This window comes from Peromyscus maniculatus, chromosome 1 (assembly GCF_049852395.1).
Source record: "Peromyscus maniculatus bairdii isolate BWxNUB_F1_BW_parent chromosome 1, HU_Pman_BW_mat_3.1, whole genome shotgun sequence".
Lineage (NCBI taxonomy): Eukaryota > Metazoa > Chordata > Mammalia > Rodentia > Cricetidae > Peromyscus > Peromyscus maniculatus.
In genome coordinates this window covers 122,712,530-122,738,903 of record NC_134852.1, presented here as the reverse complement: position 1 = coordinate 122,738,903, position 26,374 = coordinate 122,712,530, and the positions used below count along the sequence as shown (strand labels likewise).

Sequence of the window (26,374 nt, the reverse complement as noted above, 5' to 3'; positions counted from 1 at the left end):
CCAGCCTGGTCTACAAAATGAGTTCCAGAACAGCCAAGGCTATACAGAGAAATCGTCTCAAAAAATTTTTAAAAAATTAAAAAAAAAAAAAAAAGGGGGGCGGGAAGTGGCTAATCAAAACAAAAGACCTTCTGTAATCTTCTACCCAAATAAGCTATTTCCAAAATTCAGTAAGTAAATGTAAACTTAAAAGAAATTAGCAGTAGCTGTTAGATATTAAAATACTTGACAGCACTAGCCAGCCAGACAGCTCGGTGGGTAAAAAAAAAAAAAAGCCTGCTGCCAAGCCTGACGACCTGAGTTCAATCCTCAAGACTCACAGGGGAAGAAAAGAAACTTACTTCAACAGGTTGTCCTCTGACCTACACACACACACAAACACACCCACGCACACACATGCACCATGGCAAGTATTTGCCCACACACATACACTAAATAAACATATTACAGAGCTACAGTAATTAACCAACAACGAAAATAGAATATATTGAAATTGGCGTAGAGTCACATAAAGGAAGTCAATGGGGAGAAGATGTCACCTCTGTGGGAGGCCAGCCATCAGGTCTAGATCCCAACCTCACTCCTTATAGCATCCAAAAATACTCTATACATATCTAACTAAGCACATTCTGGTCTCATACTTTATGTAGAGGACATCTGTCCATGTCAAAGTAGGAAAGTCTAAGTGTACACACAGACCCAAAGAGAAATGATAACCTGACTCATAATTAGTTTGTGCACGGATAAATTATACAAGGAAACAACACATTTGGAAAGAGCCACGTATTATCTCTCTGCTCTCCATCTGGAGCATCCCTGGAGTACTTTCTAGACAGCATGGCTCTTAAATTCTAACGCATACACCCTGATCATCTGGAATCTCAGCAAGAGGCAATCAAGCATCCAACAGACCTGAACCTGACACAGTCAGGTAGTGTCTGATTCTGCATTTCTAACCAAGGGACAAGTCAAGCAGCTAAACTCTATGCCAGGTACCCAGATAACGAGATACACGGGGCCAGAATTAAGCAGGCCACACAATAACCTGGCCTTAGACCATTGAAGCTTCCAAGTTTCACCCCTGGAGATTCTGACTTAGAAAATCAGTTGTGAACAGCTGGAACAGCGCCCTGTCCCCACCCCCACTCCTGGGTGAGCCTGTTGTGAAAACCAGCAGAAATCATCGTCTGAGCCTGTTCCAGCTCTTTCTTATGCTTTCCAGTGCAGCCCAAAGCTACCTGATCCCTTTCTCTTCGTCAGACCCTTCTCGATCAACCCCACCCCCACCCCCCACCCCCACCCCCACCCCCGGTCAATTTCCCCACACAGAAGCTGACAAGTGAAGAGAACACAGCAGAGGTCTTCCTCACCCCACAAGCATGAAGTCCTGAGTGTGAATCCTCGTACCTACCTTTAACAGCCAGGCGCTGCGGCACACACGTGAGCAATTCACAGGGGATCCCTGGCAAGCCACACTAGCCAAATCCAAGTTCCAGCTTAGTGAGAGGCCCTGCCTCAGAAAATGAGATGGAGAGTGACTGAGGAAGATGTCCAATGTTAACCTCTGGAGTCCATGTGCACCTAAGTACACACCTGTGAGCACACAAACACACACACACACACACACACACACACACACACACACACACACACACACACACACACACACGATGCCAAGCTGCTGTGAGGAACAAATTGATTAACTTACAAAAAAAAAAAAAAAAAAGCTATGCACACCGCAAAGCACTGCCTAAGCCTCGGCTGAGTTTGCACTAAACGAGCTAGAAACACAGCAGCCTGAGCCTCACACCCCTGGCCCTAGTAACTTCTTCCCACAGCCTCCCCCATCTCCACACTCCACTCAGAACACATCTAGATTTTTTTCTTTTTTCTTTTTTTTTTTTTTGGGGGGGGGGGGGCGGGTTTCGAGACAGGGTTTCTCTGTGTAGTTTTGGTGCCTGTCCTGGATCTTGCTCTGTAGACCAGGCTGGCCTCGAACTCAGAGATCCACCTGGCTCTGCCTCCGGAGTGCTGGGATTAAAGGTGTGCGCCACCACCTCCCGGCTCGATTCCAAACATATTTCCACTTTTAAATGTAAAACTAAACTTCATGAGCAGAACAGGTAAAGCACAATGTCAAATCATGCCCAAACTACACAGTTTCAAATTTGTAAGACACCAACAGAGGGTGTGTGTGTGTGTGTGTGTGTGTGTGTGTGTGTGTGTGTGTGTGTGTGTGTGTGTGGCAAATTTATGTCTACTAACTACATATTCCGCCTGCCTCTGCCTCCAAGTGCTGGAATTAAAGGCATGCATCATCCCTCCTGGCCATATAAGAGTTGCTGTTTTTAAATCTCTTCTGAAAAATATTTTAAGGATAGGTAGGGGTGTGCGTGCCTGTCTGCCTGCCTGTCTGTCTGTGTGCACGGGTGTGCATGTGTGTGCATGTGTGTGCCTAGGAAGAAGAAAACACATCTGGCATGACAGGACCCTGAGTTCAATCTCCAACGCAAGAAAATGAATGAATGGATGAATAAGTGAATGAATAAATGATTTTTACTCCATTATGTCAAAGGTTTAAATCTCCCACTATGTAGCCTTGGCTGGCCTAGAACTTACTATGTACAGCAGGCTGTCCCGGAACTCGGTGATCCACCTGCCTCTGCCTCCAGAGTGAAGGTCTTTGGTGCCTATGAGCCCTCCTCTCTGCCTATCTCCACTTTCCTCTCCGGCTCCTCGGGATCTTACTGGTCTCCTTGAAAGCGGCCTTTGCTGTGGATGCCTCATCTAGTAAAACTCATTGAATTTCCAAGACTTTCCGACACGAAAGCCTCAGCACGTGCACCGCACAGCTCTACAACGGATCACAGGCAAGAACTTGCCGAAGGACATTTCTTCCGGATTGCTCAGAGACGGAGAGAAGGGGAGGGGCCACCAGGCAGGACACTCAGGTCTAATGACACACCTGGCTCACCTCTTCAGTTGCTCAGCTAACCGGAACTCTATGGTGCCCCAAGGCCAGCTGGGAAAATTCTTCACCTGCTGCATACTCTGACCCACACTCTGCACAGCCTCAACCCCCAGTGTGGACAAGAAAAGAAAGGGAGGCAGGAGACTGGCAACGGGTATCAGTGCAGGTTCGAATCCCTTTGTTGTTAAGAAAATAAATGGAGGGACTTCAAGGATGCCACTCAGAGCAAGTGGAGAACAAGGAGAGACAGAGCTGCTTTGGGGAGGCACTGACTCACGAAGTTGCCTTTCCAAGGCACTCACAGGACACATTTCCTCACAGCTCTGTTGACCAGACAGCTTCCATTAGCAGAACCCACCCGGACTCACCTAAGGGGTAGGGAGAGGATACAGCATCACTTTGAGGCAACAGGTCTACCAGACACCCTGAGTCTCTCCTGAAAGACACGCAGTGGGAAGCAGAAAACCACCAGGAAATGCCAGCCTTCCCAAGGTCTTTCTGGTCCTCTGTACAAGCACTGTGTAGCCCCTCGGCCACCCAGCTTCACCCATGCCTCTCTGAACACATGTCTGTCAGACACCTACTCCCTAGGCAGCATCTGCCTGCAGAGTATCTGCCTGAGCACTACTGTGTGAGCATCAAAGGAGCTGGGAACTCTACCTTAAGCCCCAAGAGCAGAGTTAACCCAGCCTGGGTCAGGTGGCCACTTTGATCCTAACATCAGAGGAAAGGTTGGTCTTCTCCTGAAAGCATCTACCTGTCAGGTGTGATTGCGAAAACCAGAGGCATGAATGACAGCAGCTGAGGGAACCCGACCCTGCCGTCAGCCCATGTTTTACAAGGGCGTTCGTTCATCCTGTCATTGTATCATCCGTCCAAGGAGCGCAACTCCACCGCCAGACCGGCAGATACCTTTTTAGCCTGCATGCTGGTGAGGGACCATTTCTTTTTTTTTTTTTTTTTTTTTTTTTTTTTTTTAAAGATTTATTTATTATGTATACACAGCATATATGACTGCCAGCCAGAAGAGGGCACCAGATCTCATTACAGATGGTTGTGAGCCACCATGTGGTTGCTGGGAATTGAACTCAGGACCTCTGGAAGAGTAGTCAGTGCTCTTAACCTCTGAGCCATCTCTCCAGCCCCCGAGGGACCATTTCTTATCAAATGGGAGATCTGGTTCTGGTTCCTCTGTCTCTTTAGATGAAGGTTCTCAGAAGGAATCTTGCCTAGAGAGAAGCAGATCTAGTACACCCAAAGGTCCTAGATGCCTTCGGACAGGGACACGTACACACACAGTGCAAAACGAACATGACACACAAAACATCACACATCAAAGTATGACACACACAGCACACATGACACACAAAACATAACATACAACAGACAACACACAAAAAAGAGACCAAAAAATATTTAAGATACACACCCAAAAAAAAACCAAAACCAAAAACAACATATACAAAACATACAAGACACACAAAGCTGGAACACTCAGAGCAGTATCAGGGATAATTTCCTGCTAGGAAGATGTTTGGCAAAGAGGTTATAGGTCAGGCCCCATCCTGACAAACACCACTGGACTTTTCAGAGTCCATCTTCTGTGTCTACTGCACCTAAAGAAACACATTCCTTCCTCACAGATCATGGGCTGCTCTGTGAGGTGGCTAATACGATAATCTGTTACAGGAGGCTTACAAATCCATTTAAATTGATTTTAATTAATGAATCAATTCCGGGCCCACTGAAAAACTAGGTCCACAGACAGTAAGCAATACCAAGATTTGGTCTCTAATGCCAGCCTTGAAGGGGGGGGGGGCCTTTTTCCGATCAATGCAAGACAATAGTAATAACAACGGATTGGATCTCAGTTCAGTACCCAAGCAACCTGAGGGGAAAGCCCCTCTACCGTTCCTAGATTTTCATAATGGTTTCCACATTAAGGGGGGTCACGTGCCAGGCTGGTATCTGGAACCTCTAAGATCAAATAAGCCCATTTTTCTCAAAGTTCATCAGAGTCCTTCAATCTGGACAAAAAATTATCTATACACCCCAAACACAAGTGACAGAAAAGCATAAGGTGGTCCTCTGCCCAGCTGCATGCTAGGTTGCATGCTAATCAGGAAGTCCTGGGTTCTGGTCCCCAGCACCAAAAATAAAATAAAATCCTGGCAAACCTTTGCGTTTGCTCGGAGTTTATTCTTTCTAGAGACTGAAAGAGCATCTGGCCTTTCAGGGCGGCTGCTGGGGATGAGCTGGAAACAGTCCCCACTTAAAGATGCTCCAGAGCCACTCCACGTCTCAGGGTTTTTCCCTTTCTCAGTGGCTTTCACTGGCCCGCTGACCCACTCTAATTTTAGAATCCAATCAGAATTTCCAAGGACAGACTACTCCTTCAGGTCCATTTTTTTTTTTTTTTTAATCAAAATCTGCAACCAACACCAATCATCAGAGGAGAAGGATGAAAAAGGCAAGCCCATCATCCAAAGGCTTTCTGAAGTTTGGGGATGAAGTCCTAGCACACTAACACCCAGCAACAGTGAGCCTGCCTGGCACCCCACGGCTCTGGCTGTGCCGAGAGAAGACTGCAGAGAAAGAGAAAGAGCCGAGGTGGCGCCCAGAGACAGCCGCTGCACGTTTCTCCCTAACTCCTTCAAGAGAGTTCACAGAACAGTGTGGCTTAGCAAGAAACAAATGGAAGACTGCCTGGAACACTGCAAAAGGAAGACACACAAAAGACCGTGGCGTTAGGAAGCCGACTGCAGGAAAAATCAGGACACGGGCCAAAGCTTGGGCAAAAAAGGCCTACCTCCCTTCCCCCTCCCCCACTTAGCAAGGAGAGCGCTTTGCCTGTGTGTGTGTGTGTGTGTGTGTGTGTGTGTGTGTGTGTGTGTGTGTGTGTGTGTGTGTGTGTGTGTAGCGTAGGGAGAGTGTTTGCCTCTCTCCCTCCCCCTCTGTTCTGTGTCTGTGTTTCCGTGTCCAGTCTCTCTCTCCCCCACAAGGGGGATAAACAAAAGAACTCTGCTCCGGAGCCCTCAGGTTTGAGGACTCCCTGGCACCATGCGTTTGGAGTGTGCAGCCGCGATTCTGGAGACGGAGCCTTTGGGGCTGGGCTGTGCAGGGCTCCACAGCAAATCAAGGAGTGCCAATACAGCCTGAGATTCGGAGCAAGACCACAAATTATAAACAGTTTCAGCAAATTGACTTGAGAGCCTTTGTTCCTCAGACACCCATGCAGCCTGCGGAACCTCCCCACCGCCACAGCCGGGGCTGGGACTGGGAAAGGAAGTCGTTGAAGCCTGGATTTCCTGCTTTTACTTGTAGCCAAGAACTATGAGGCTTGTAGTGGTTTCAGGAACTGACTCATCCCATGATTCATGGATAAGATACTGCCTTTAATATCTTTCTGACCCTAAGACTGGGGAACTTCAAAACCAACCTGAAGGCACACTCCATTCTTACAGTGCAAATGACTATTCATGGCAAAATAAACAAGACACCAGGTTGCCATTCTTCAGGCAGAGACAGGCAGAGTGAAGGACATCATCACATGGCAACCGGTGATCAGAGTTTAATCCACAGAGTGTGCCTTGACAACGACCCAACTACCCCAAAGTGGATAACAGGTGGGATAGGGTTATTTTCAGATATCATTCCCCTAGGTGTAAAAATAGATTTAGCACAGCAATATTTTAATTCAGGCCCATGTGGGGTTGAGACTCCATATACCCAAGATGTGCTGAAGCACATGGCTGGGTGGAACAGACAGAGAGACCCGGAGACTAGCTGACCAATGAGCAATGGGTAATAAAGACTCCACTGTGCATGCAGAAAGACTGCCCTTTTATTCCCATTCATGTGGACCAGACTTCACTTCCCCTTCTGCACACACACACAGGCACACATGTGCACACAAAGAGGTACACATGTGTACACCCATGCACACACACACACAAGCAAACACACAGTCCAGAACTTATAAGCACCCCATCTCCTGATCTCCTATACTCATGCAAGTAACCCTAATTGAACTCAGTGGGTCCAAAAAAAAAAAAAAAAAAACCACACGAAAGTAGGGAGAGGCTTTGTTGGGAAGAAGGGGGTTCCCTGAATATGAAGGGTGTTAAGAGGGTTTCGCAGAGGATGCGTATGATCAAAATACATTATAGATGTATGAAACTGTCCAAGAATAAATTGAAAAGTTGTTATAGTACTGGGACCTTGCACTTCTGGATGCTCCATAAAGCCCTCCATGAGTTTATTCATCACAGAAGTCCACTGGGGGGAATTCTCACCTCCATGCCCAATAACCCATGGATCCTGGAGTCCCCTCCCCAATACCAACGCAGTACAAGAGGCACAGGGCCCGTCTCAAGAGTGGTTTCCACAGGCACCTACAGATTTAGTACAAGCTGGGTGGTACAGAGGGAAAGAGGGGCAGGGAGAAGGAAAGACACGAAGCTTTCAATACAGGCTGGGATGGGGGGAGTGTGGAGAACAGGGGACTAGAGGAGGCCAAAGTACGGGGGCCGGCAGGCGCCAGTCGGCGGAGCTCCTCCATCAGAGTTACTGACGTGACGTCAGTGGCTCCCATCAGTGGCTCCCATCCAGAGTTCTCTCTCACAGCACTGCCTCCTGAAGCTTCCACTGTGTTGGGGAGGCACAGGACAGTGAGGAAAGTTCCTTTTGTGACGCCGAGCTTTCCTGCAGGCTCAGAGGCCTGCCTTGTGAATGACAAGATTCCGTCCCTTTCTCTGGGTACACATGGAGCACAGAGTGGAGACAAAGCCCACTCCCGCACTCACAGCCCAGAGGGGCGGAGTAGGGAACAATAAACGTGTATATCATGGTTTCCCAGGCCAGGAGGTCAGCTCAGCAGAGTCAGGACAACAGTCATTTGGAATTCCTCACTCACGCTGTTTCTAGGGTGTGCTGCACTGCATAAGGCTTTGTTTGGCCAACAAAACGAGAAAGTATCCCCTAAGGCTGAAAGCCCAAAGCCAAATGAACTTCTCAAGAGAATATGGCTGGCATTTGAAAACCTGGGCCTTCTCCCCAACGCCACCTGTCTTCTGCCTAAGTGATGTACCAACATGGGCATGAGTGCCCAAGAGGCAGAGGCAGGAATAACTAAAAATAAATTTAGTAGTAGGCTTGCTAGACAAAAAACACTCCTTTTTTTTTTTTTTTGGACGTATAGGGTGTGCATTCCCACGATGGTAAAGCAATAGCTGTGTTCCACAGAGATCTGCCAGGAACTACAAAGTCAACTTTTTTTAACCTATTAAAAATAATAAATTAGTTATAAATTCCTTAAATGACCAAAACATTAAATATATTGTATTTTAAAGACTTTGAACAGAGGGCTCATATCACTTAATCCAATATTACTGAACATGTATATGCAATGACCCTAGCAGCATCTTCAAATAGAGCCTGCCGTATGCAGGACCCAGTCACCATGGAGTGAGGTGTTGGAGAATATTATTTTAAGGTGTGTTACTTTTGTTTATGTTACATTTGTTTAACTCTGTGAAGCTGTGTTACAGTGCCTGTCCAAAACACTGATGGTCTAATAAAAAGCTAACGGTCGATAGCAAAGCAGGAGAAAGGATAGGTGGGGCTGGCAGGCAGAGGGAATATACAGAAGGAGAAATCTGGGAGAAAAGGAAGAGCAAGAAGAAGAGGACCCAAGGGGCCAGCCACCCCAGCTACACCATCAGTAATAAAGAAAGAAAAGGACACAGAACTAGAGAAAGGGAAAAGCCCAGAGGCAAAAGGTAAACAGGATAATTTCAAGTTAAGGAAAGCTGTCAAGCAACAAGCCAAGCTAAGGCCGGACATTCATAAACAAGAATAAGCCCCTGTGTGTGGTTTATTTGGGAGCTGAGTGGTGGGCCCCCAAAAGAGTGAAAAACCATTAACAGTGAGGCATGCCTTGGTTAGGTAGACAGGTGAGACGCCTAACGGAAAAATATGGGGAAGGCAAACCATGAGCCACAAAGCACAGGTTAGTCTTCAATGTGGGGAATGTTGGGGGGAGGGGAGGCTGTTTATATACCCAGGCAGGTCTCACAGCCATCCTCCTGCCTCAGTCTTCCAAGTGCTGGCACATGCCACTGCACCTGACCAGAGTTTTTCTTCAGGAAAAACAGAAGGTGACCAGCAGATATGTGAAAGTGGCGAATGAGAGCCAAGGGAGGGGGCCAGGCTAGGAATGAACACAGAAAATTCCTAACATGAATCCAGGAGTAGATACTGTAGGGGGGGTCCACTTTCAAACGGGAGCACGGTGTATCGGAGACGTAGCTAAAACCAAGTGTGACATCAAACTACTTCCTACAGGAGGGACATAAATTGCAGAGACACTTCAGTAAACCTGAGAGTGCACAGGGGACTAGGCATCGAGGACGCACAGGGTCCCCCACAAAAAGACAGGGAGGCAATGAAGCCACCACTGCTAGCCAGCAACAAGCATGAACGAGGAACAAGGATGGATTCAAACACATCTGAAAACCTAAAACCACAAAACAACAACAACATGGCAGGCTATAGCAGACTGGCAGACACTTGCCGAAGTAAGGCCTGGAGTTGGTGGTGACACCTCCCTTTACCTGGAAGGCGAATTTAATAGTGGGGGAAAGTATCTTTGTAACTATTCTAACAAAGGGAAAGGAACGGAAATAGGGGATATGGAGTAGGGATATGGAGTAGCCATTTGCAAAGTCCTCATCAAATACCAGACAGAGGCAGCCAGCGTAACCAATTGTGGTCCCACTGTGAGACAGAGCGGACGTTTTGTGTGTGTCAAATAATAATAATAATAACTGGGGATGGAGAGATGCTTTAGCAATCCCACTCACAATCGACATCTCACAACCACCTGTAACTCCAGCTCCAAAAGATTCAATGCCTCCAGCCTCCTCAGGCACCAACACTCAGCACACACACCCACACACGAGCACACACAGACACAGACTTTTTTTAAAAAAATTAAACCAACAGGAAACAGATCAAACTCAAGGTTCAAGAGCTTCTAGGTCTAAACTCTCAGTTGCTGAAATCCAGAGGGATCGGAAAGCATGATAAACTGTGCTATGTGGTTCAGCTACAAAATCCAGATGGAGCCAACAATGAGAAAAACCCTGGGGTGTGACACACACACACACACACACACACACACACACACACACACAGAGTTCATGTGTAAAGTACAAGCTCACACATCATGGAGTGAGTCCGTACCTTCTCCTTGTTTGAGGCAGGGGCCCGGGCTCACTGGTGTGTGCTCCAGGCTAGCTGTCTCCACCTCACATCGCTGTGGGCAGGCTGGGTTTACAGACACTTGTGCTGCCTCCTCCAGCTGTGTGTGGCTTCTGAAGAGCAGAACTCAGGTCCTGGTACTGCTCATGTGGCAAGCACTTTACCCACCCAGGCATCTCCCCAACGGATAGAGTTTTAAGAAACAGCAACCAAGCCTAACCTGTCAGTCTGGCTTGGACCCTGATTTGAACAAATGAACTAGAGGAAACATTTATGAGGCAATCGAGGAGTTCTCAGTAGCAATGCTAAGCAATTATTAAGGTGCCAGAGTGATTGTGATATTAAGATTGGTGGGGTCTAAGGTGTCTTTTAAAATGTGTGTGTGTGTGTGCAAGTGTGTGTCTGTGACTGTTATGCGGGGGGTGGGAAGCATGTGCCTGCAGAGGCCAGAAGAGGGCATAGGATCCCCTAGAACTAGAATTACAAGCTAGAAAAGGATACTGGGAACAGAACTCCAGGCCTCTACTGAGAGTGCAATCAAGCGCTCTTAACTACACAGCCATCTCTCCAGCCCCACGCACCCCGCACCGTGCTTTCAAAAGCAATCACGGTATGAACACACACAGAGCCTTCATAGATGAACCAGTATGGCACCCGGAAGGGCTTCAAGACAGGGCTGGAGGAGAGGGGCCAAGAGAGGGCTGCTGCCGGGTGGAAATGGTTCTTCGGGGGTTCCTGGCCTTCTGCTAGGCTGCACTTTCTCATGACATAAAGTCTGGAAATCTAAAACAGAATAGAAGCAGGAAAGTCTGACAGCAGATCGGACGGGCAGCACTCAGCTCCAGGGTGACGGGAACCACAGTCCTAATTACAATCACATTGTTTAGGAGGCACCATGCCAATCCTTGAAATAACCTAGAAGCCCACAACTATGTCCACGGCACAGGTAAGGAACAGCATTCCTCAGGATCAATGAGGCTGCTGGGGTCAAACATTAGTCAGATGGCGGAAGCCAAACTCCACAGTGCAGCGGCTGATGAAAATCACGATGAGTTAGTTGTCTTTGCAAAAACACTTCTGAGTGCTGTGATCTATAAGCCAAGAACTCCAGTACAGTAGGAGGAGGGTGAGTGTTTTCCCCATGGCCATTTTTGGTGAGAAGAGAGAGAGAGTGTGTGTGGTGTGTGTCCCTCTGTGTCTCCATGGGTGTGTCTCCATGAGTGTGTGTGTGTGTGTGTGTGTGTGTGTGTGTGTGTGTGTGTGTGTGTTTCTGCCTCTCCCCCTCCCATGTGTATGTGTCTGTCTCTCTCCCCCTGTGTGGTGTGTCTGTGTGTGTCCGTGGAGGGGGGGGGAGTGTGCACAAGACAGAAAAGCCAGGCCTGGCAATCTGCAATCCCAGAGTTCAAGAGACAGAGGCAGGAGGATGTAAGCTTGAGGCTAGCCTAGGTTAACAGCAACATAATTGTCTAAAAGAGGGGAAAGAGATAGGGAAGGAAGGAGAAAGGATGAAGGGAGGTGGGACAAGAGCAGGAGTCCAGCAGAGAGGAGAGCTGGGAAGCATGAGACTTACCCTTCCCGCAGAGGAGGCAAATGGGAAAGGTTCCATTTGGCGGGACTGAGACCTGGGGTGGAGAGAGCGGGAAGCTTTCTCAAGGTCAGAGGGACACACACGGAAGCTTCCTGAGGGCCGTCCATGTTCTCACGGGCCTCACCCCCACGAGCACTATTTCCTTCCCCACTTCTCAGGGGATGACACTGTGCCTGGCCCGGGTCATGCTGTCACCAGCAGAAAGGGCCTGGAACTAGGTCTGACTGCAAGGCCGTCCTGCTAGGTGAATTTGCAAGAAGCACAATAGTGAAAAAGGCTGATGGAGGGTTACACCAAAGCTCCAAAGCTGAAGCTTCTAGAAAGGGGTAGGGGAGGGGCGGGTGCTGTAACGGGGAAGGGGCGGGGAGACAGCGACCAGGGACCCCAACCACCACCTACCACCTAGAGAGAGAAGAGGAAACAGTTGCAAACCTTTCTCTCTCAGAGCAAGCAAGGTATCAAAGATAAATAGCACCTATTCCCAAGCCCACCTCAAACTTCAACCTCTGGGAAGCAGGTGATGGCCTGGTGGGGAGGGTGGAGGGTGGAACCCATCAAGAAATGAAATCAAGGTCACCCGAGGGGGTGCTATCCTAGCAGGATCTATCTGCATAAAGAAGCCTTCAGGGGACTGAGGGGACCCCTCCAGAGAGACCAGCAGGGCAGAGCAGTGCCCTGCTTCCCAACCATACTTGTTCCTCCCCCTACAAAACCCAGGCAGCAGCAGACAGACCCCATGCTCTCACTTCCAGTGGCCAGTCCCAGGTCCTCACAGTCCTCAAAACTAAAGCCAAAAGCTAGAGCTGACCTTTGCTCTTTCCCTGCCAAACAAATGGAAAGCTCCCCTGGGCCACACCCAATGTTTTAAGATCTCGGCAACGTTTATACTCAAGATAGAGAAAATGGAACTGCCAGAGATAAGTATTGTTCACCACCCCCTTTCCAAGGCAAAATCATTAACAGAGGAGTCTCTTTGTTTCCACAGCACCCTATCTTAACTCATTCAAATTCCACAATAAAACCTGACAGGTGAGTTAATCCTAAACCCTTTGTTAGCCTGCATATCTAAGAACTGGCTGTGTGACCTTGGGAAGCTTACTAAACCTCTCTGAGCTTCCTGGGCCTCAATTACAAATGGAACATTTACATCTAAATGACTGGTGTTTAAGAACTGGCTTAAAACAGTCCCTACCTCCCCCAATTCCTGCTGGGAAGCCCAGAATTATCACAACTAAAAAGGTCAAGAGGGTGATTTGGCTATAGAGGGACAGCGTGGGCGTGGTGGGCTCCTGGACATCTCACACACCCAAGCAGCTCCAGGGGCAGGCATCCCAACATCATCGTAGATCTAAAAGCCCTGTGGCTGGCTGGGGGCATGACTCCATGGTAGAGCTCTTGCCTGGCCGGTGTGGGTCCCTGAGTCCCATCCACAGCACGTGCCGAGGCCACAGAAGAAACAATAGCAAAGGCTTCCAAGCAGACCGGAGCAAAGGGCCCAAGCTCCAAACTCCCTGAGTACCTTCAACGGCCCTCTCTCAGTCAACAGCCCCAGTGAAGACACATCCCCTGGGCTCCAGTCTCCTTGGAACCTCAAAGACACTGAACTGAATAGAACAGCTGGACAGCACAGCTGGAGCAGCCCCGGCACAGCCACTTGTGATGATGCACGCCTTTAATCCCAGCACTCGGGAAGCAGAGGCAGGTGGATCTGGGTGAGTTCAGAGGCCAGTTGGATCTGCGCAGAGAGTTCCAGGCCAGCGAAACCACACATTTGAGACCCTGTCTCAAACAAAAAGACCCACTAGGACTGACTGAATGATTCATACTAACTTTTGGTTTCGGACAAAGATTTCTTCCAAATGTTTCTAAGACTCCACCCCACCTCCCCCACCCATGTGCGTGGGATACCAGCAGTCTTCCTAAGGAGAGAGGGGAGGCACTGGCAGTCCAACAGCCCTTGCTCCTTCTCCACAAGACCACAAAGCTAAGACCAAAGGCCACACGGGCGCCAATAGGGAGTCGGCTAGTCTCCTATTAGAAACGCTATAGCACGTTCTATGAATTGGGGCATTCTGAAAATAAAACAGGGTGCCAAGGCAAGCCACACTGAGCAAGTGTCAGAAACTATCAACAGTGGCCACAGTGCTGGGGAAGACAATCAGGGTGTGACTGGAGGACAGGGGAAGAGAAAAGGCCCCATGAACAAAGAAAACTAGGCAGAGCAGAGGCTGAAAACTGGGCTGTCAATCAAAATGACTTAGTCTCCTCCCTCCCCGCCACCTAACATCAAGTTACATACTAGACATGATGGGCAAGCAGGCCCATGTGCCTTCCAGGGTGACTTCATCTACTTGATCCTTCATGACTTCATTGCATTAGCTGCCTTCAAGTTTAAGGGCAGCCGGTAGAGTGCTTGCCTAGCAGGCACAGTTCCCTGGGTTAGATCTTAACACAGAAGGTGGAAACAGGGGGGTCAGAAGCTCAAGGCTATCCTTAGCTATAGTGAGCAAGTTTGATGCTAACCTGGGCTACATAAGACCATGCCTCAAATAAGTGAATACGTACATAAATTTAATCAGTAACTACATAGAGCATTTGCCATTCAGGAGTCAGTAACATTACTAGCACTTAGTAGGCGAAAGGTTTCCCGTACTTTGTTTGTAGACAGCCTCATTATATAGCTCTGGCTGGCCTTGAACTCACAGAGATCTGCCTGCTTCTGACTCCCAGGGCTCAGATTATGCTAGGATAAACCCAGGTCCTTGGACATGCTGGGCCAGAGGTCTACCACTGGGCTACACTCAACCCAATATGCTCCATCTGAAATACTTCTATGGGTCCCTTTAAGAGACCTCTCTGGTTCTTCCTGTCCCTTCACTAAACCAGGCAAACAGATAGAAGCTCCTTTCATTAGGTCTAAATATTAATCGCCTGAACCACCACATGAGACATGGCAGCAGGTACACCAGACACAGTCAGTGAGGTGACCAGATCCTGAGTCCATTACTTTGAAGACACAGTTCACACAATGTAAAACTTAACCTCTGAAAGTATACGACACACTAGCTTTCTGGAAAGCCGCTGGGCTGGGGCTGGGGCAAGTTTTGAAATCTCGATGGCTGTCAGTCTGCTCACATCCAAAAACTTCCCTCCAGCATATCTCTCTCTCTCTCTCTCTCTCTCTCTCTCTCTCTCTCTCTCTCTCTCTCTCTCTCTCTCTCTCTCTCTGCAACATTTTCAGTTTTAACTTTTTCAGACTGGGAAACCTGACTGAGTAGCACCCCCTTCCACGCATGGCTTCCTAGGAGATAAGGAAAGGAAGCCGATAAAATGCAGGTGGTCCCTGGCTCAGGCTCCCACAGAGCAAGCTTTAACTACTCAAACTGTTCAGCCAGAGTGGCTAAAAACTCAGGGTCAATGACACACCCTAAACTGTACTGAGAATCTGAGCAAAGCAGGACCATTTAGGAGCAGCTGACTTCAAAAACCTACCCACATGAAATTGTGAAAGAATTTAAAAGGAGGAAAAACAAAACAAAACAGGCAAGGAGGCTCCCAGGGAGTTGGCTCATTTATCCAGGATACCTGGAATTAGGCAATTCATCACTTAGGCTAACAAATGTCCTGTCCTCTTGAATATGTAAATAGCAAATAAAAAGAGAAAAAAAAGAGCTGTGCCCCGCCCCCACAAGCACCAGAATTATCATGTGAAATGTACCTGACGCCAATAAACGGGGAGTTTACTAGAGCAGAGACCAACGGGGCAGTCTGTGGTCTTTGGGAGCACAGAGCCAGGGAGCTAGGGGCAGCCCCTCTTGCAGTGTGGAACCGTCACACCAAAATGCCTCACTCAGCCCATCTTCCAGGTGAGGAAACAGAAGGCAGGCGGCCTGCCTTAAAGCAGTCTCAAGAGGGCCAGGCTTGGGGAGGCAGTTTGTGACTTCAAAGCTAGCCTGGTCTACACAGTGAGTTCCAGGTCAGCCACAGCTACACTAGTGAAACCATGTCTGAAAAACTAAAATTACAAGAAGGGCAATGCAGTTAGGCATGAACAGGGACCCTCTCTGCCTCCCAAGGCTAGGTGCTCTCAGAACCCCACGGGGGTCCAGGCAGGTCCAAGCCCCTAGAGCATTGTCTCCCTAGGAAGAGGCCCCTTCCCAGTCAGCAAAGAAAAGAACTTGTAGACGCCAAGCTCAGAATCAGGATGGAAGCCTCAAAAAGGCTTTTCTTTTAGACAGATATAAATTACGTATTTTCTGAAGAATTTTCATTTAATTCTTTTTTACCACTTGGCAAAGGGAATTTCAACTCTTAAGTATTTACTGACGGATTGATTCCTCCACTCACTGCATGGGTGAGTGAGCTTCCAGGCTTGGAAGGTAGAGACGGCAGGGCTGCTTCAGCCTTGCCTGCATGCGACCCTGGTTTTCTGTGGAACCACCTCAGCCTTGGCTAGTCTCCAAAACTACCCCGAAGGCTGACACCACCACCACCCCACCCACCCACCCACCCACACCCCAGCAATCCCTAAAAAAAAGTCTCGTCCTCTATTCCAACACTCTAGTGAGTACTTACTTTACACTGTACAGTGGGGGCCTTCTCACCAGATTTACAGATAGGTAGGCGGACAGACACACTGGTACTGGTCTGTAGTCCTAAGCATTCCAGAAGATGAGGCAGAAGGATGGCAAATTCCAGGCCAAACTGGAATATATAAAAAGACCCTGCTGTGCCCGGCTGTGGAGCACACCTTTAATCCCAGCACTCAGAGGCAGAGTCATGCAGATCTCCAAGTTTAAGGCCAGCCTGTTCTACAGAGCTAGTTCCAGAACTACACAGAGAAACCCTGAAGGGGGGGACATGACGCTACCCTAAAAAAAGGGGAGGGAGTAAGAGAGGGGAGGAAACTCTAAATGAAGACCAAAGCCCAAAAACAAAAAAAATACTCTGCTTAAGGTCACAGTAGCCAAGACAGCCCAGAATGACCAAAGTCCAGACTTTTGCACACCACCTCACCCTTAGTGCTGTGACATTCTCGGGGGCGCTCACTACTGCCTCTGTAACAACTGTCTCACACCAATGGCACACAGGTTCTGAAGAGTATCTGCAGTCACATGAAGATCAGGCCTGCCACGATTCTCCCATTCCCACACACCCCAGCACCACAACACTGAAGCCAGCGGGAGCCGCAAGGCTCAGTTGGTAGAGGGTCTGCCTGTCTGCAGGAAGCCCAGGGCTCCGTTGCCAGCACCACAAACCAGGCATGTTGAAGCATGCCCGTTATCCCAGGAAATGGAAACAGAAACAGGGCAGTCAGTTCAAAGTCATCCTCAGGTTACATAGTGAGTTCTAGGCCAGCCTGAATGAGATATATGATAGAAAATTGAAAGTAAAAACACCTCCTTGGCTGGGGATATAACTTAGTGGAAATACATGAGAGAGGGAGAGGGAGAGGGAGAGAGGGAGGGAGGGAGGAAGGGAGGGAGGGAGGGAGGGGAGAGAGAGAGAGAGAGAGAGAGAGAGAGAGAGAGAGAGAGAGAGAGAGAGAGAATATGAGTGTGAGTGGGTGATGCTTAGCCTCACAAAAGTGAAAATAATAAAATAAAGATTTGCCCTTTAGAACTCAGGAAATTCGATACACATACTTCCCCACTGGCTCCTCACTAGTTCTCTGTGCATCTGTCTTGAGGGGCCTGGAGCCGGCTCTCTGGCTGCCTTTTCCTGACCGCCAGGTCGCTGTCACTGTTTAAAGGCTCGGCGTTTCAGGCAGCAGCTCTATAAAGACCAGGGGCGTGCACAACTGTCCCAGATGAATGGAGAGGAAGCATGAGGGCAGAGCTGAGCACCTGGTTCCTGTGAGGCTGATTCAGAGCTGCTGCTGCTGCTGCTGCTGCTGCTGCTGCTGCTGCTGCTGCTGCTGCTGGGCTCTCACCCGCCTGACCCCGAAGCGCTCCAGCACGAGGGGCTCTAGAGCCTTCCCTGCTCAAACAGCAGAACCTCCGCAACCAGAGCAGAACTGTGCTCAGGAAGCCCTGGGAATCACATCTGCAAACAACTAGGGGACTCTCCAAGGAGTTGGTGATGCCAGGCACGGAGAGGATGGTCCAGATTGTTTTATTACTTCTTTTGAACAAAAAGGTGGGCCAGTAAGATGGCACACACACAATCAATAATAATAAAACAATTTTTAAAAGGCTTTGTGCACACTGTTTTTTAATTCCACGAAGATTCCTCTAAATGCCTAGGCACACACCACTTCACAATAACTCCCTGACTCCATCAGAGGCTAAAAAGAGAAACAAATACAACCTGGTCCCCTCCCATGAGCAAACGTCTTCAGAAGCCTTTGAGAATCAGAACACTAAGGAGTCCAGCCCTTCAGTCTCTATGGCTGGTGTTCATGGTATAGGCAGGAATAGATAGGCTGACCTGGGCATGAAGCAGAAGGAAGTACTGTGAATCAGTCACTAAATGGGTCTTCATGCCCTCAATTACAAATCCAAATGTCAAAATGTGAAAACAGGTGAAGGGCCTGAAGGGTGGGTGTGCACGTACAGGTGAGAGGTGATGGGGGAAAGAGTCTCACCCTGGCTTCCCAGGCTTGTGTAACTGAGGCAAAAACATCTGCTCAGGGGCTGAAAAACCAGTGGTCATGTGCATGGCCAAGCTTCCTAAACCATCTACTGTGTGCACAGAGCCCTGCAGCTCCAGCCACTCACCAATAGGGTGATTCTGACTTGGACTCAGCTTTTGCTGGACACCTGAGTAATAGTCTAGAAGCATTTCTTAACAATTGCTGGGTATGAAAAGCAGCCACTTCCCGTTTCCAAACCATGGGTAGCCCTTCCAGACAGACATGTCAATCATTTTTGCGCTTGGTGATGAAGGTGAGAGAAAATTCAGGAGGTTTTCTGGATCTACAACAGAAGCCTCTTATCAGACTAGAAACAGCAGCAATGTTATCTCCTCGGGACTTAAAACAAAAGCCAGCTCTGAATTAGGGGAACTCTTGGCTCCGCCAATAAGAAATGAGCACTGACAGCCTGTTCTCTGCGAGCCTGTCAATGCCAACACCTGAGGACTTCAGGATGGTACCAGCATCCCTTCAGCTGATGGGAACTGACTTTAACCACCATGACCTCCGAGAGGCTCTGAGATGAGGAGGTAGCCAGAGGGGAAAGGACCAAAAGGGATCCTTCCAAAGGAAACGTGGACTCACAATGGTTTGGGCATCGGCACACCCCAGGCCGGGTGATGGCTGATCTGAAAATGAGGCATATCAAAGTGCTATTGATAAGCTGACTCACTAGACGGCTTATCTGAGGCCCTCATGGGCCATATGGTGCCCCAACTTCTGCTGCCTGTTGCTGCCACAACAATAGGCTCGCCTGCCCAGAAAGCACCGTTGTGGGACAGAAGCCCAGCAGCAGAGGCATGTCGGCGGCGATGGTGTTTACATTTTATTTTGTGCTGTGAGCTTTGTGTTTCCCCCGGTGGAGACTTGAAACACACACCACACACACTTCATGTCAGACACCAGGGCTACCTGCAGAATGCGTGTGTGTCTGCACGCGCGCGCGCCCCGTTCCATATGTGCTTGTGAGTGGGGACAGATCAGGTGAACAAGAAAAGCAGATGTCAACTTCAGAATTGGAACATGACTGGTGGGGGAGGGTAAGCAGGCAGGCTCCCAGCTAGTGCAGGAGCAGACAATGCGCTTTTCTCAAAAAAAAAAAAAAAAAAAAACACTTGGGCCAGGCAGGCCTCGGGGAGTGGCTATTTAAAACGCTTGGCTCCTTTTATTCCACCACCATGGAAGTGAATTCAGTTCTTCAGAGCCCGAGCAAATGAAGCCATTCGGTTTGCACAGGTTTGCCATTGCTCTTCGGCAGTAGGAATCGGCCAGCCAAGTCGTCCTTTCTTCATCAACTTCATCTTGCTTGAAAAGGACAGTAAGGTCACAGAAAAACTGTAGGATATGAGGCCCTGGGATGGATGCTGTCAAAGCCATCAGGAAGTCAAGGTGTCAGGAAGGCAAACAGGTATCACCTTCCAAAGGCTGGGTTGGCATGAAAGACTGACCAGGTCTTTTGTCAAATGAATTCATAAGCATTCTAGGTGTCTTCCTATTTTCCTATCTTTGCAGATGATCATAAAATATTCTTTTTATCTAATTGGCTACACATTAGAGAAAAGACACTGGTTTGCATCGAGAACTCAGCAGCTGGAGCATCAGGTGACATAAAAACTGCCTAATATGCGGGTCTTCCAGGTGATTCAAAGCAAAAAATGGAGGCAGAGGGCTCTTCTCTCAGTACTCACGGCAGATCTACTGCCAAAGGGTACTGGTTTCATCTGTCCGCCACCACCTCCGCACCTAAGTGGACAAAACAGTCTTGGACGAACTTCTCAAATTTTCTTAAACATTCTCAGATTAAAAAAAAAAAATCCTTTCAAGTTAAATTGAGATTACATTTGAACTCCATCCAAGAGCAAAGCTGAACTGAATTATGATAATTAGAAAGCTGTGCCTATATTTTTAAAAGGCAGTACAGTTGATGTATTTTTTTTTTAAAAAGTTCATGCCAGAGAATATAAGTTCAGTATGTTCTCACATAATCAACATTTCCCACCATTAGCAGCAGTTTTTCAGTTTATCTATCAGTACTGTCCTGTATTCTCAGAGCTCAGTGCCATGGTCATCTTTTGCATGTACATCTAAAGCTGCCAGATCCTAGAAGTCCCCAGAACGTCCCCCTGCAGAGGTGGATACTTAACCTCTTCATCGGTAAATTAGTTCATATTTAAATCTAAGCTCGTTTCCAACACCCTGTCTTCCTAATTAAAAAGAGTGATACAGAGCCGGGCGGTGGTGGCAATCGCTTTTTTTTTTTTTTTTTTTTTTTTTTTTTTTTTTTTTTTGGTTTTTCGAGACAGGGTTTCTCTGCGTAGCTTTGCGCCTTTCCTGGAGCTCACTTGGTAGCCCAGGCTGGCCTCGAACTCACAGAGATCCGCCTGGCTCTGCCTCCCGAGTGCTGGGATTAAAGGCGTGCGCCACCACCGCCCGGCTGGCAATCGCTTTTAATTCCAGCACTCGGGAGGCAGAGGCAGGTGGATCTCGGTCAGTTCGAGGCCAGCCTGGGCTACAGAGTAAGTCCCAGGAAAGGCTCCAAAGCTACACAGAGAAACCCTATCTCAGAAAAACAAAACAAAGAAAAAAAAGCTGGGCAGTGGTGGAGCATGCCTTTAATCCCAGCACTCGGGAGGCAGAGCCAGGTGGATCTCTGTGAGTTCGGGGCCAGTCTGGACTACAGAGTGAGTTCCAGGAAAGACGCAAAGCTACACAGAGAAACCCTGTCTCGAAAAACCAAAAAAAAAAAAAAAAAAAAAGTTAATACAGGGTTGACAATGTGGCTCAGTTGTTACAGGGGTTGGCTAGCATGCATGAGGCCCTGGGTTTCCAGCATTTGAGCAGCAGAACAGGAGGATCGTGAGTTCAGGATCATCCTCAGCTACACAGTAAGCTGAAAATCAGCTATATAGGACCTGCTTCAGAAAGAGGAAAAAAAAAAGCTAATGAAATCATAGTAAAGAGCCTTGAAAAACTAAAGTGAACATGGAAAGGAGGTAGAAAGCACCAGGATAACAAATACCAGCTTGAAATGGGGGTGGGTGGATGCACCCTTGGGCTGCCACAAAACTGAAAAGACAGCATCTCTGGAGAACACTCCCATTGTCCAATCAGAAGAGAGACCTACATGTGTCCATTATTCCCACCCCTAGACTGAGGAAACCATCCTGAGCCACCCAACTGCAGAAGTGAACAGAATGGGAATTTGGGATGTGAGAGTAACCCACCCTGTGGGAAACACTGACCCAATGCCTGCCCTGCAAACCAAGGCTTACCATTCACTTGGAGCAAGTAAAAAAAAAAAAAAAAAAAAAATACACATTACAAGATTCTCCTATTCTGCCCCACTGCAAAGACTGAACATTTCTGAAGAAATGATCACATTTCAACCTCAAGTTCAAACATGGGACAGCATTAAGGAAGCCCATAAAAGAGAGCCTCGAAGGACTGGCAACTAGGTTCACAGCTTTGAAACTAAATAAAAATCCTCCAAAAAACGGAGACCCAAATAGTCCAGCATTACACACTAGGCCCTGGAAGCCAGCAGGGTGGAATACCCTGTTCAGATATGCACCATAGCTGCCACACAACAGGGTCTAAATCAGTCAAAAAGGGCAGCCCTGAGACGGTGCTGACGACAGACCTGATTGCTTGATCTTATACTTTAACGAATACGAAACAAAGCACATCAATACTACATGATTTAGGTTCCAACTTCAAAAATAAGATGAGCTGAAAGTCTCTACACCTAAGAAAAGACAACACGAAGCTACAAACATGATGGCCGCTAACACCAATGCCCAGACAGCCAAGCACAGCCTATGTTGATCAATGCGGGTGAGCAAAAATGTAGTTTTCTTGCTGAGTTCAGAAGTAGGGCATAAGCAGCCTGCAATTCCAGTCACCGAACTCTGAAAGAGAAGCTGGGCCCGCCTTGATTAACAAAAAAGAAAAAAAAAACGATGTTTTCTTGCAGTTTGGGGGAGAAAGCCAGAGTGAGCACTGGCTTTAGCCAGTATTTCCTAAACCTGGGGGGGGGGGGGGGGCGGAGAGGAACAGACCCTACTCAAAGTTCTATCACTCAACAGATTCTGCACAGCTCTCACTCAGAAATACACACATATACTTTTTTTCTGCTTTCACACTCCCTTTATTGGAGAACAGAATCAAGTACCAAAAAATGGTAGCTTCGAAGCCAGGGCTATGGTCATCATTTTTAAGCCCACCGATCATACACGGTTATCTGTACGGACCTCTGGAGAGAGAAAACACCATCACAATTTCCATTTGCGAGCAGTGTAATTATGCTCACTCACAATTAACCCGTAGCACATGAGATTAAATAGGGAAAACAATCCTACAGATGTTCAGGCTCCTCGTACAACCGCCATGGACTGGGGGCGGAGAGGATCTATCCATTCCCAGAGCAGGCAACTCCCTAGTGCTGCTAATGGCCCGTCTCACACTTGGGGTCGCCATTCTCGTAACTGCTCTTGTTATATACGTGTCCACTGACAATATGTTGCCAAACACAGTCTAGACACCAGTGATACCATGGATATTCCTCCCCAGATAGTCCCATGAAGATATGCCTTCTTACATTTGCTTCTGTGTCTATCAGAACCAACTAAAATCAAAACTGGTTTTGCACTACTGAACTAAAATACATTTTTTTCTTAGTTTAATGTCTTCTTCCCTAATCAGAAGATGCCAGCACCCAAAGTGAGTATGTGAACATATAATTCCAGCTGTTTGCAGCAAGTGGGGGGGGGGGAGAAAGCAGGAGGGGCAGGAAGCTGACTTCCCACCAGGTGACCCTTGCAAGCCCACCCTCACCATTTCACAGTGCTGTGTGGGAAGCAGACACTGTCCCACAGTAGAAGCGAGAGTTACTCATTCAGAGTTCCTGCAGCCTGGGTCAGACTACTACGCTAGGATGTCCGCCTGCTTCAGATTAAAGGTCACTTAACTATATACATAAATCCTGGCCTTTGCTTGTACAAAATCTCCAATAATCCCAGAGTGTTCTCTAGAGTTTATAAAGAACCCTAGGAAGGAGGAACTCACACAATGATTCTGCCCCCCCTCCCTTTTTTTTTTTTTTTAACTCTTTTGTAAAGGCAAAGTGTCTCTCTGGCTTTGTTTCAAACTTGTTTAAAAAAATAAAAAGTATTCTAATATTTCCCTAAGTCTGCAGTTTCAACAATACTTGCCATTAAACTGAAAATAAAATGGTTTACTGAGGACATCAGCAAGACCCAGTAACGGAGACAGCTTATCAGTTCATTTTTTTATACCAACAACAAATAAAAGAATTGCAAACTGTTGAAAACCTGAAAACTTAAGAGTCCAGCACAGTTGCACATTCAAAGAAATACTACACAAAAATATCTTGTGACCATTTATGGAAATACAGAGATTAGAAAAAGACGCCTTTCCCCCTTAAAATCATCAACAATTTGAAACCCTGCCGTTGACAAAGGTTCAACTACACGCATTTGTCTTTCTCAGAGCTGTGCTCTAACTGGCTCTACTGTTTCCTTCTCAAGAGGAAAGATTCTTACCAAAGTTGGCTCTAAGTCGGACCTTTATAAGCATTCAGATGTGTCTGGGCCCAAAGATCCTGCTATTCACAGAAAAGCGCATACTAAGCTGAAAGGCGGAAGCCCCTGGCAGTCTGTGCAGCCTGAGGACTATTTCCAGCCCCAGTCTCAAGGCAGATTAGCCCCCACCCAAGAGCTCAGGCTTGCACAGACAAGCCACCCCTTGACTCCGGGTAGATCGCGGCTCCCTAACGGGAAGGATCTGTCCACTCGGGGAACCACCTGCAGGTACTTAGCGCACCCTAAGCCACCAGAGCACCTAAACTTCCAGAACGAATCCAGGCCACAAGGCGGAGAGGAGATCGAGTTCTGTTACTTCGCATTATCTGTACGAATTGAAATATTTTCCTTTCACTATTTTGAAATCTGATCGTATTTACAGACCTTTTTGCCCCAAGGACCTCGGCTCCTTTCAAATGCGCTATTTTAAAACCCGGCCTTTCTACGCTCCCGATTCCTGGAATATCTGTAAGTTTCCAGCGCTGACTGAGATCAATTTGCATTTCTGTAAATCACAGACAGCTTCTAAGAACTTAACAAGCCTCCTGAGAAACGCTGGTGGCTGGTATTTCATTGTTTCATAAATATTTTTATACGGGTGACACCATTCAACTTTAAATAAATCTTTAAAAAAGAAAGACGATTAAAAAGAGAGGAAAACTGTGGTCTGGGTTTTATTTTCGTGGGAAGAAGATAAATGTGAGCCCCTCATTGTTTTCAACTTAGAATGTAGCTTTGGTTTAAAAAAAATACATTTAAAAAGGAAAAAAGAAACTCCTAGAAGTTGAACTTTCTTTCAAACGAACCTCTGGACTTCGAAAACAAGTGGTGCTGCCGCGAACAAAGGCTAAAAGTGTCCCCAGATTTTTCTGCCCTCCTGGGGATCGTTTCTCCTCCAATAAACAAACAAATCCCCCAGTATTTCCTACCGAGGGGAAGTTTTCCAGGGAGAGTCGGCTCCCGGGTTTGGTGGTAACTGCGACTCAGTCTTTTTTGGACACAATGTTTCTGCTGACTCCTGAAAATTTTCCACTTGAATGTGCACTGGAGCGGCGGCGGCGGCGGCGGCAGCGCTGGAGAGGCGGCAAGGGCGAGAGAGCCCTCTTTCATCTCCGGGGAGGAGGAGCCCGGGTCGGCGCGGACCCCGAAGGGGCCGGGCGCCGGGGGAGTCGCCGAGCTGCAGGCTCTAGACTGCGCGCCGGACGCTCTCCCCACCCGCGATCGCGCGGAATTCCGCGCTTCCAGGACAAGGAGCGAAGAGCGCGGGAGAGAGAGGAACGCGGGAGAGAGGGGCGCGCAGAAGAGCGGAGCGGGGCCGCCTGTTGCCGCGCGGGGCTGCGGCCCAACTTGCAGGGCGGCGCGGCCGCTCCCCTCCGAGAGCCCCGGGAGCCGCACACAAAGCGCCGATCGCGGTGACGCCTAGGCAGCCCGCGCCCCCGCGTCCGCCCCGCGCGCAACTTACCTCGGCCGCCCAAGCGGGCGCGGCAAACTTCGGGGCGCTGGGCCGTTGCCCCTGCGCTGCTCCAGCCGGTACTCCCCGCGGTGCTCCCACGCCGGGCCGTCCCAGGCCGGCCTCGCCGGCTCCCGGGACGGGCAGGGCGCGCCGGGGCAGCTGCCCGCGCTCGGGCGACGCTGCGCGCTGGGGGGTCAGCGCATGGCCTGCGCCCCGCCGCGGCCGCCCCGGGCCCGGGCCCCGGCGCGCGGACTCCCCGCGGGCTGGAAGCGACTGTGCGAAGTGCTGGGGGGCGCCCGCGGCGGGCGGCGGGGCCGCGGAGGCTCGGCTCGGCTCGGGCGGCGCGGCGCGGCGCGAGCGATGCGAAGAATGTGCGGAATGAGGACAGGAATGAAATGAACGCCAGGACCGAACTCGCTCCGGAGGGGTGGGGCCTCGGTGACGTCATGCCGCCGGGGCCGGGTGGGGCGGGGCCTGCCGCCGCGGTGACGTCATGTGTGTGGGGCGGAGAGCGCGGGGCGGGGCTTGGCGCCCACCGGGGAGCGGGCCGCGCGCGGTGGCGCGCGCTCCGGGCTTTGTGCGGTGTGAGGCGGGGCGGCCGGGCTCTGCGAAGGCCGGGCGTGCCCGCCTCCGCCTGCTGTGCCTCAGTTTCCCCCTTCTTGGTGCGCTCAGGTACGGGCGCTCCCGGGTTGGAGGGGAGATTGCTCTTCTGGAAACTGAGGCCCTTCTCCAGCCCGCCACTCCTCCCTTAGCCCTTTCGCTTTACCCAAGTTCATGGTGATCGCGCAAATCCTAGGCTTTGCAGACTAATCTTGGAGCATCCCAGAGTTCTCGCTTGCCCGCGCGAGTTGCACTCTACAGAAGT

The 26,374-nt window shown here is 49.0% G+C and overlaps 1 protein-coding gene across 2 annotated transcripts in view; it reads right to left on the bottom strand.

Moving 5' to 3' along the window:
* The window catches only part of Tead1 (TEA domain transcription factor 1), a 237,042-nt gene extending 211,394 nt beyond the window's left edge, over window positions 1–25,648 (bottom strand). The window contains exon 1 of one of the 2 annotated variants that reach the window (XM_076550475.1): window positions 25,519–25,648. The gene's annotated coding sequence lies outside the window, so the exon portion shown is untranslated. Of the gene's footprint in view, window positions 1–24,985; window positions 25,008–25,518 lie in introns of those variants that run through there. The other variant, XM_076550459.1, reaches the window with a different exon arrangement.
* Window positions 25,649–26,374: the final 726 nt, after the last annotated feature.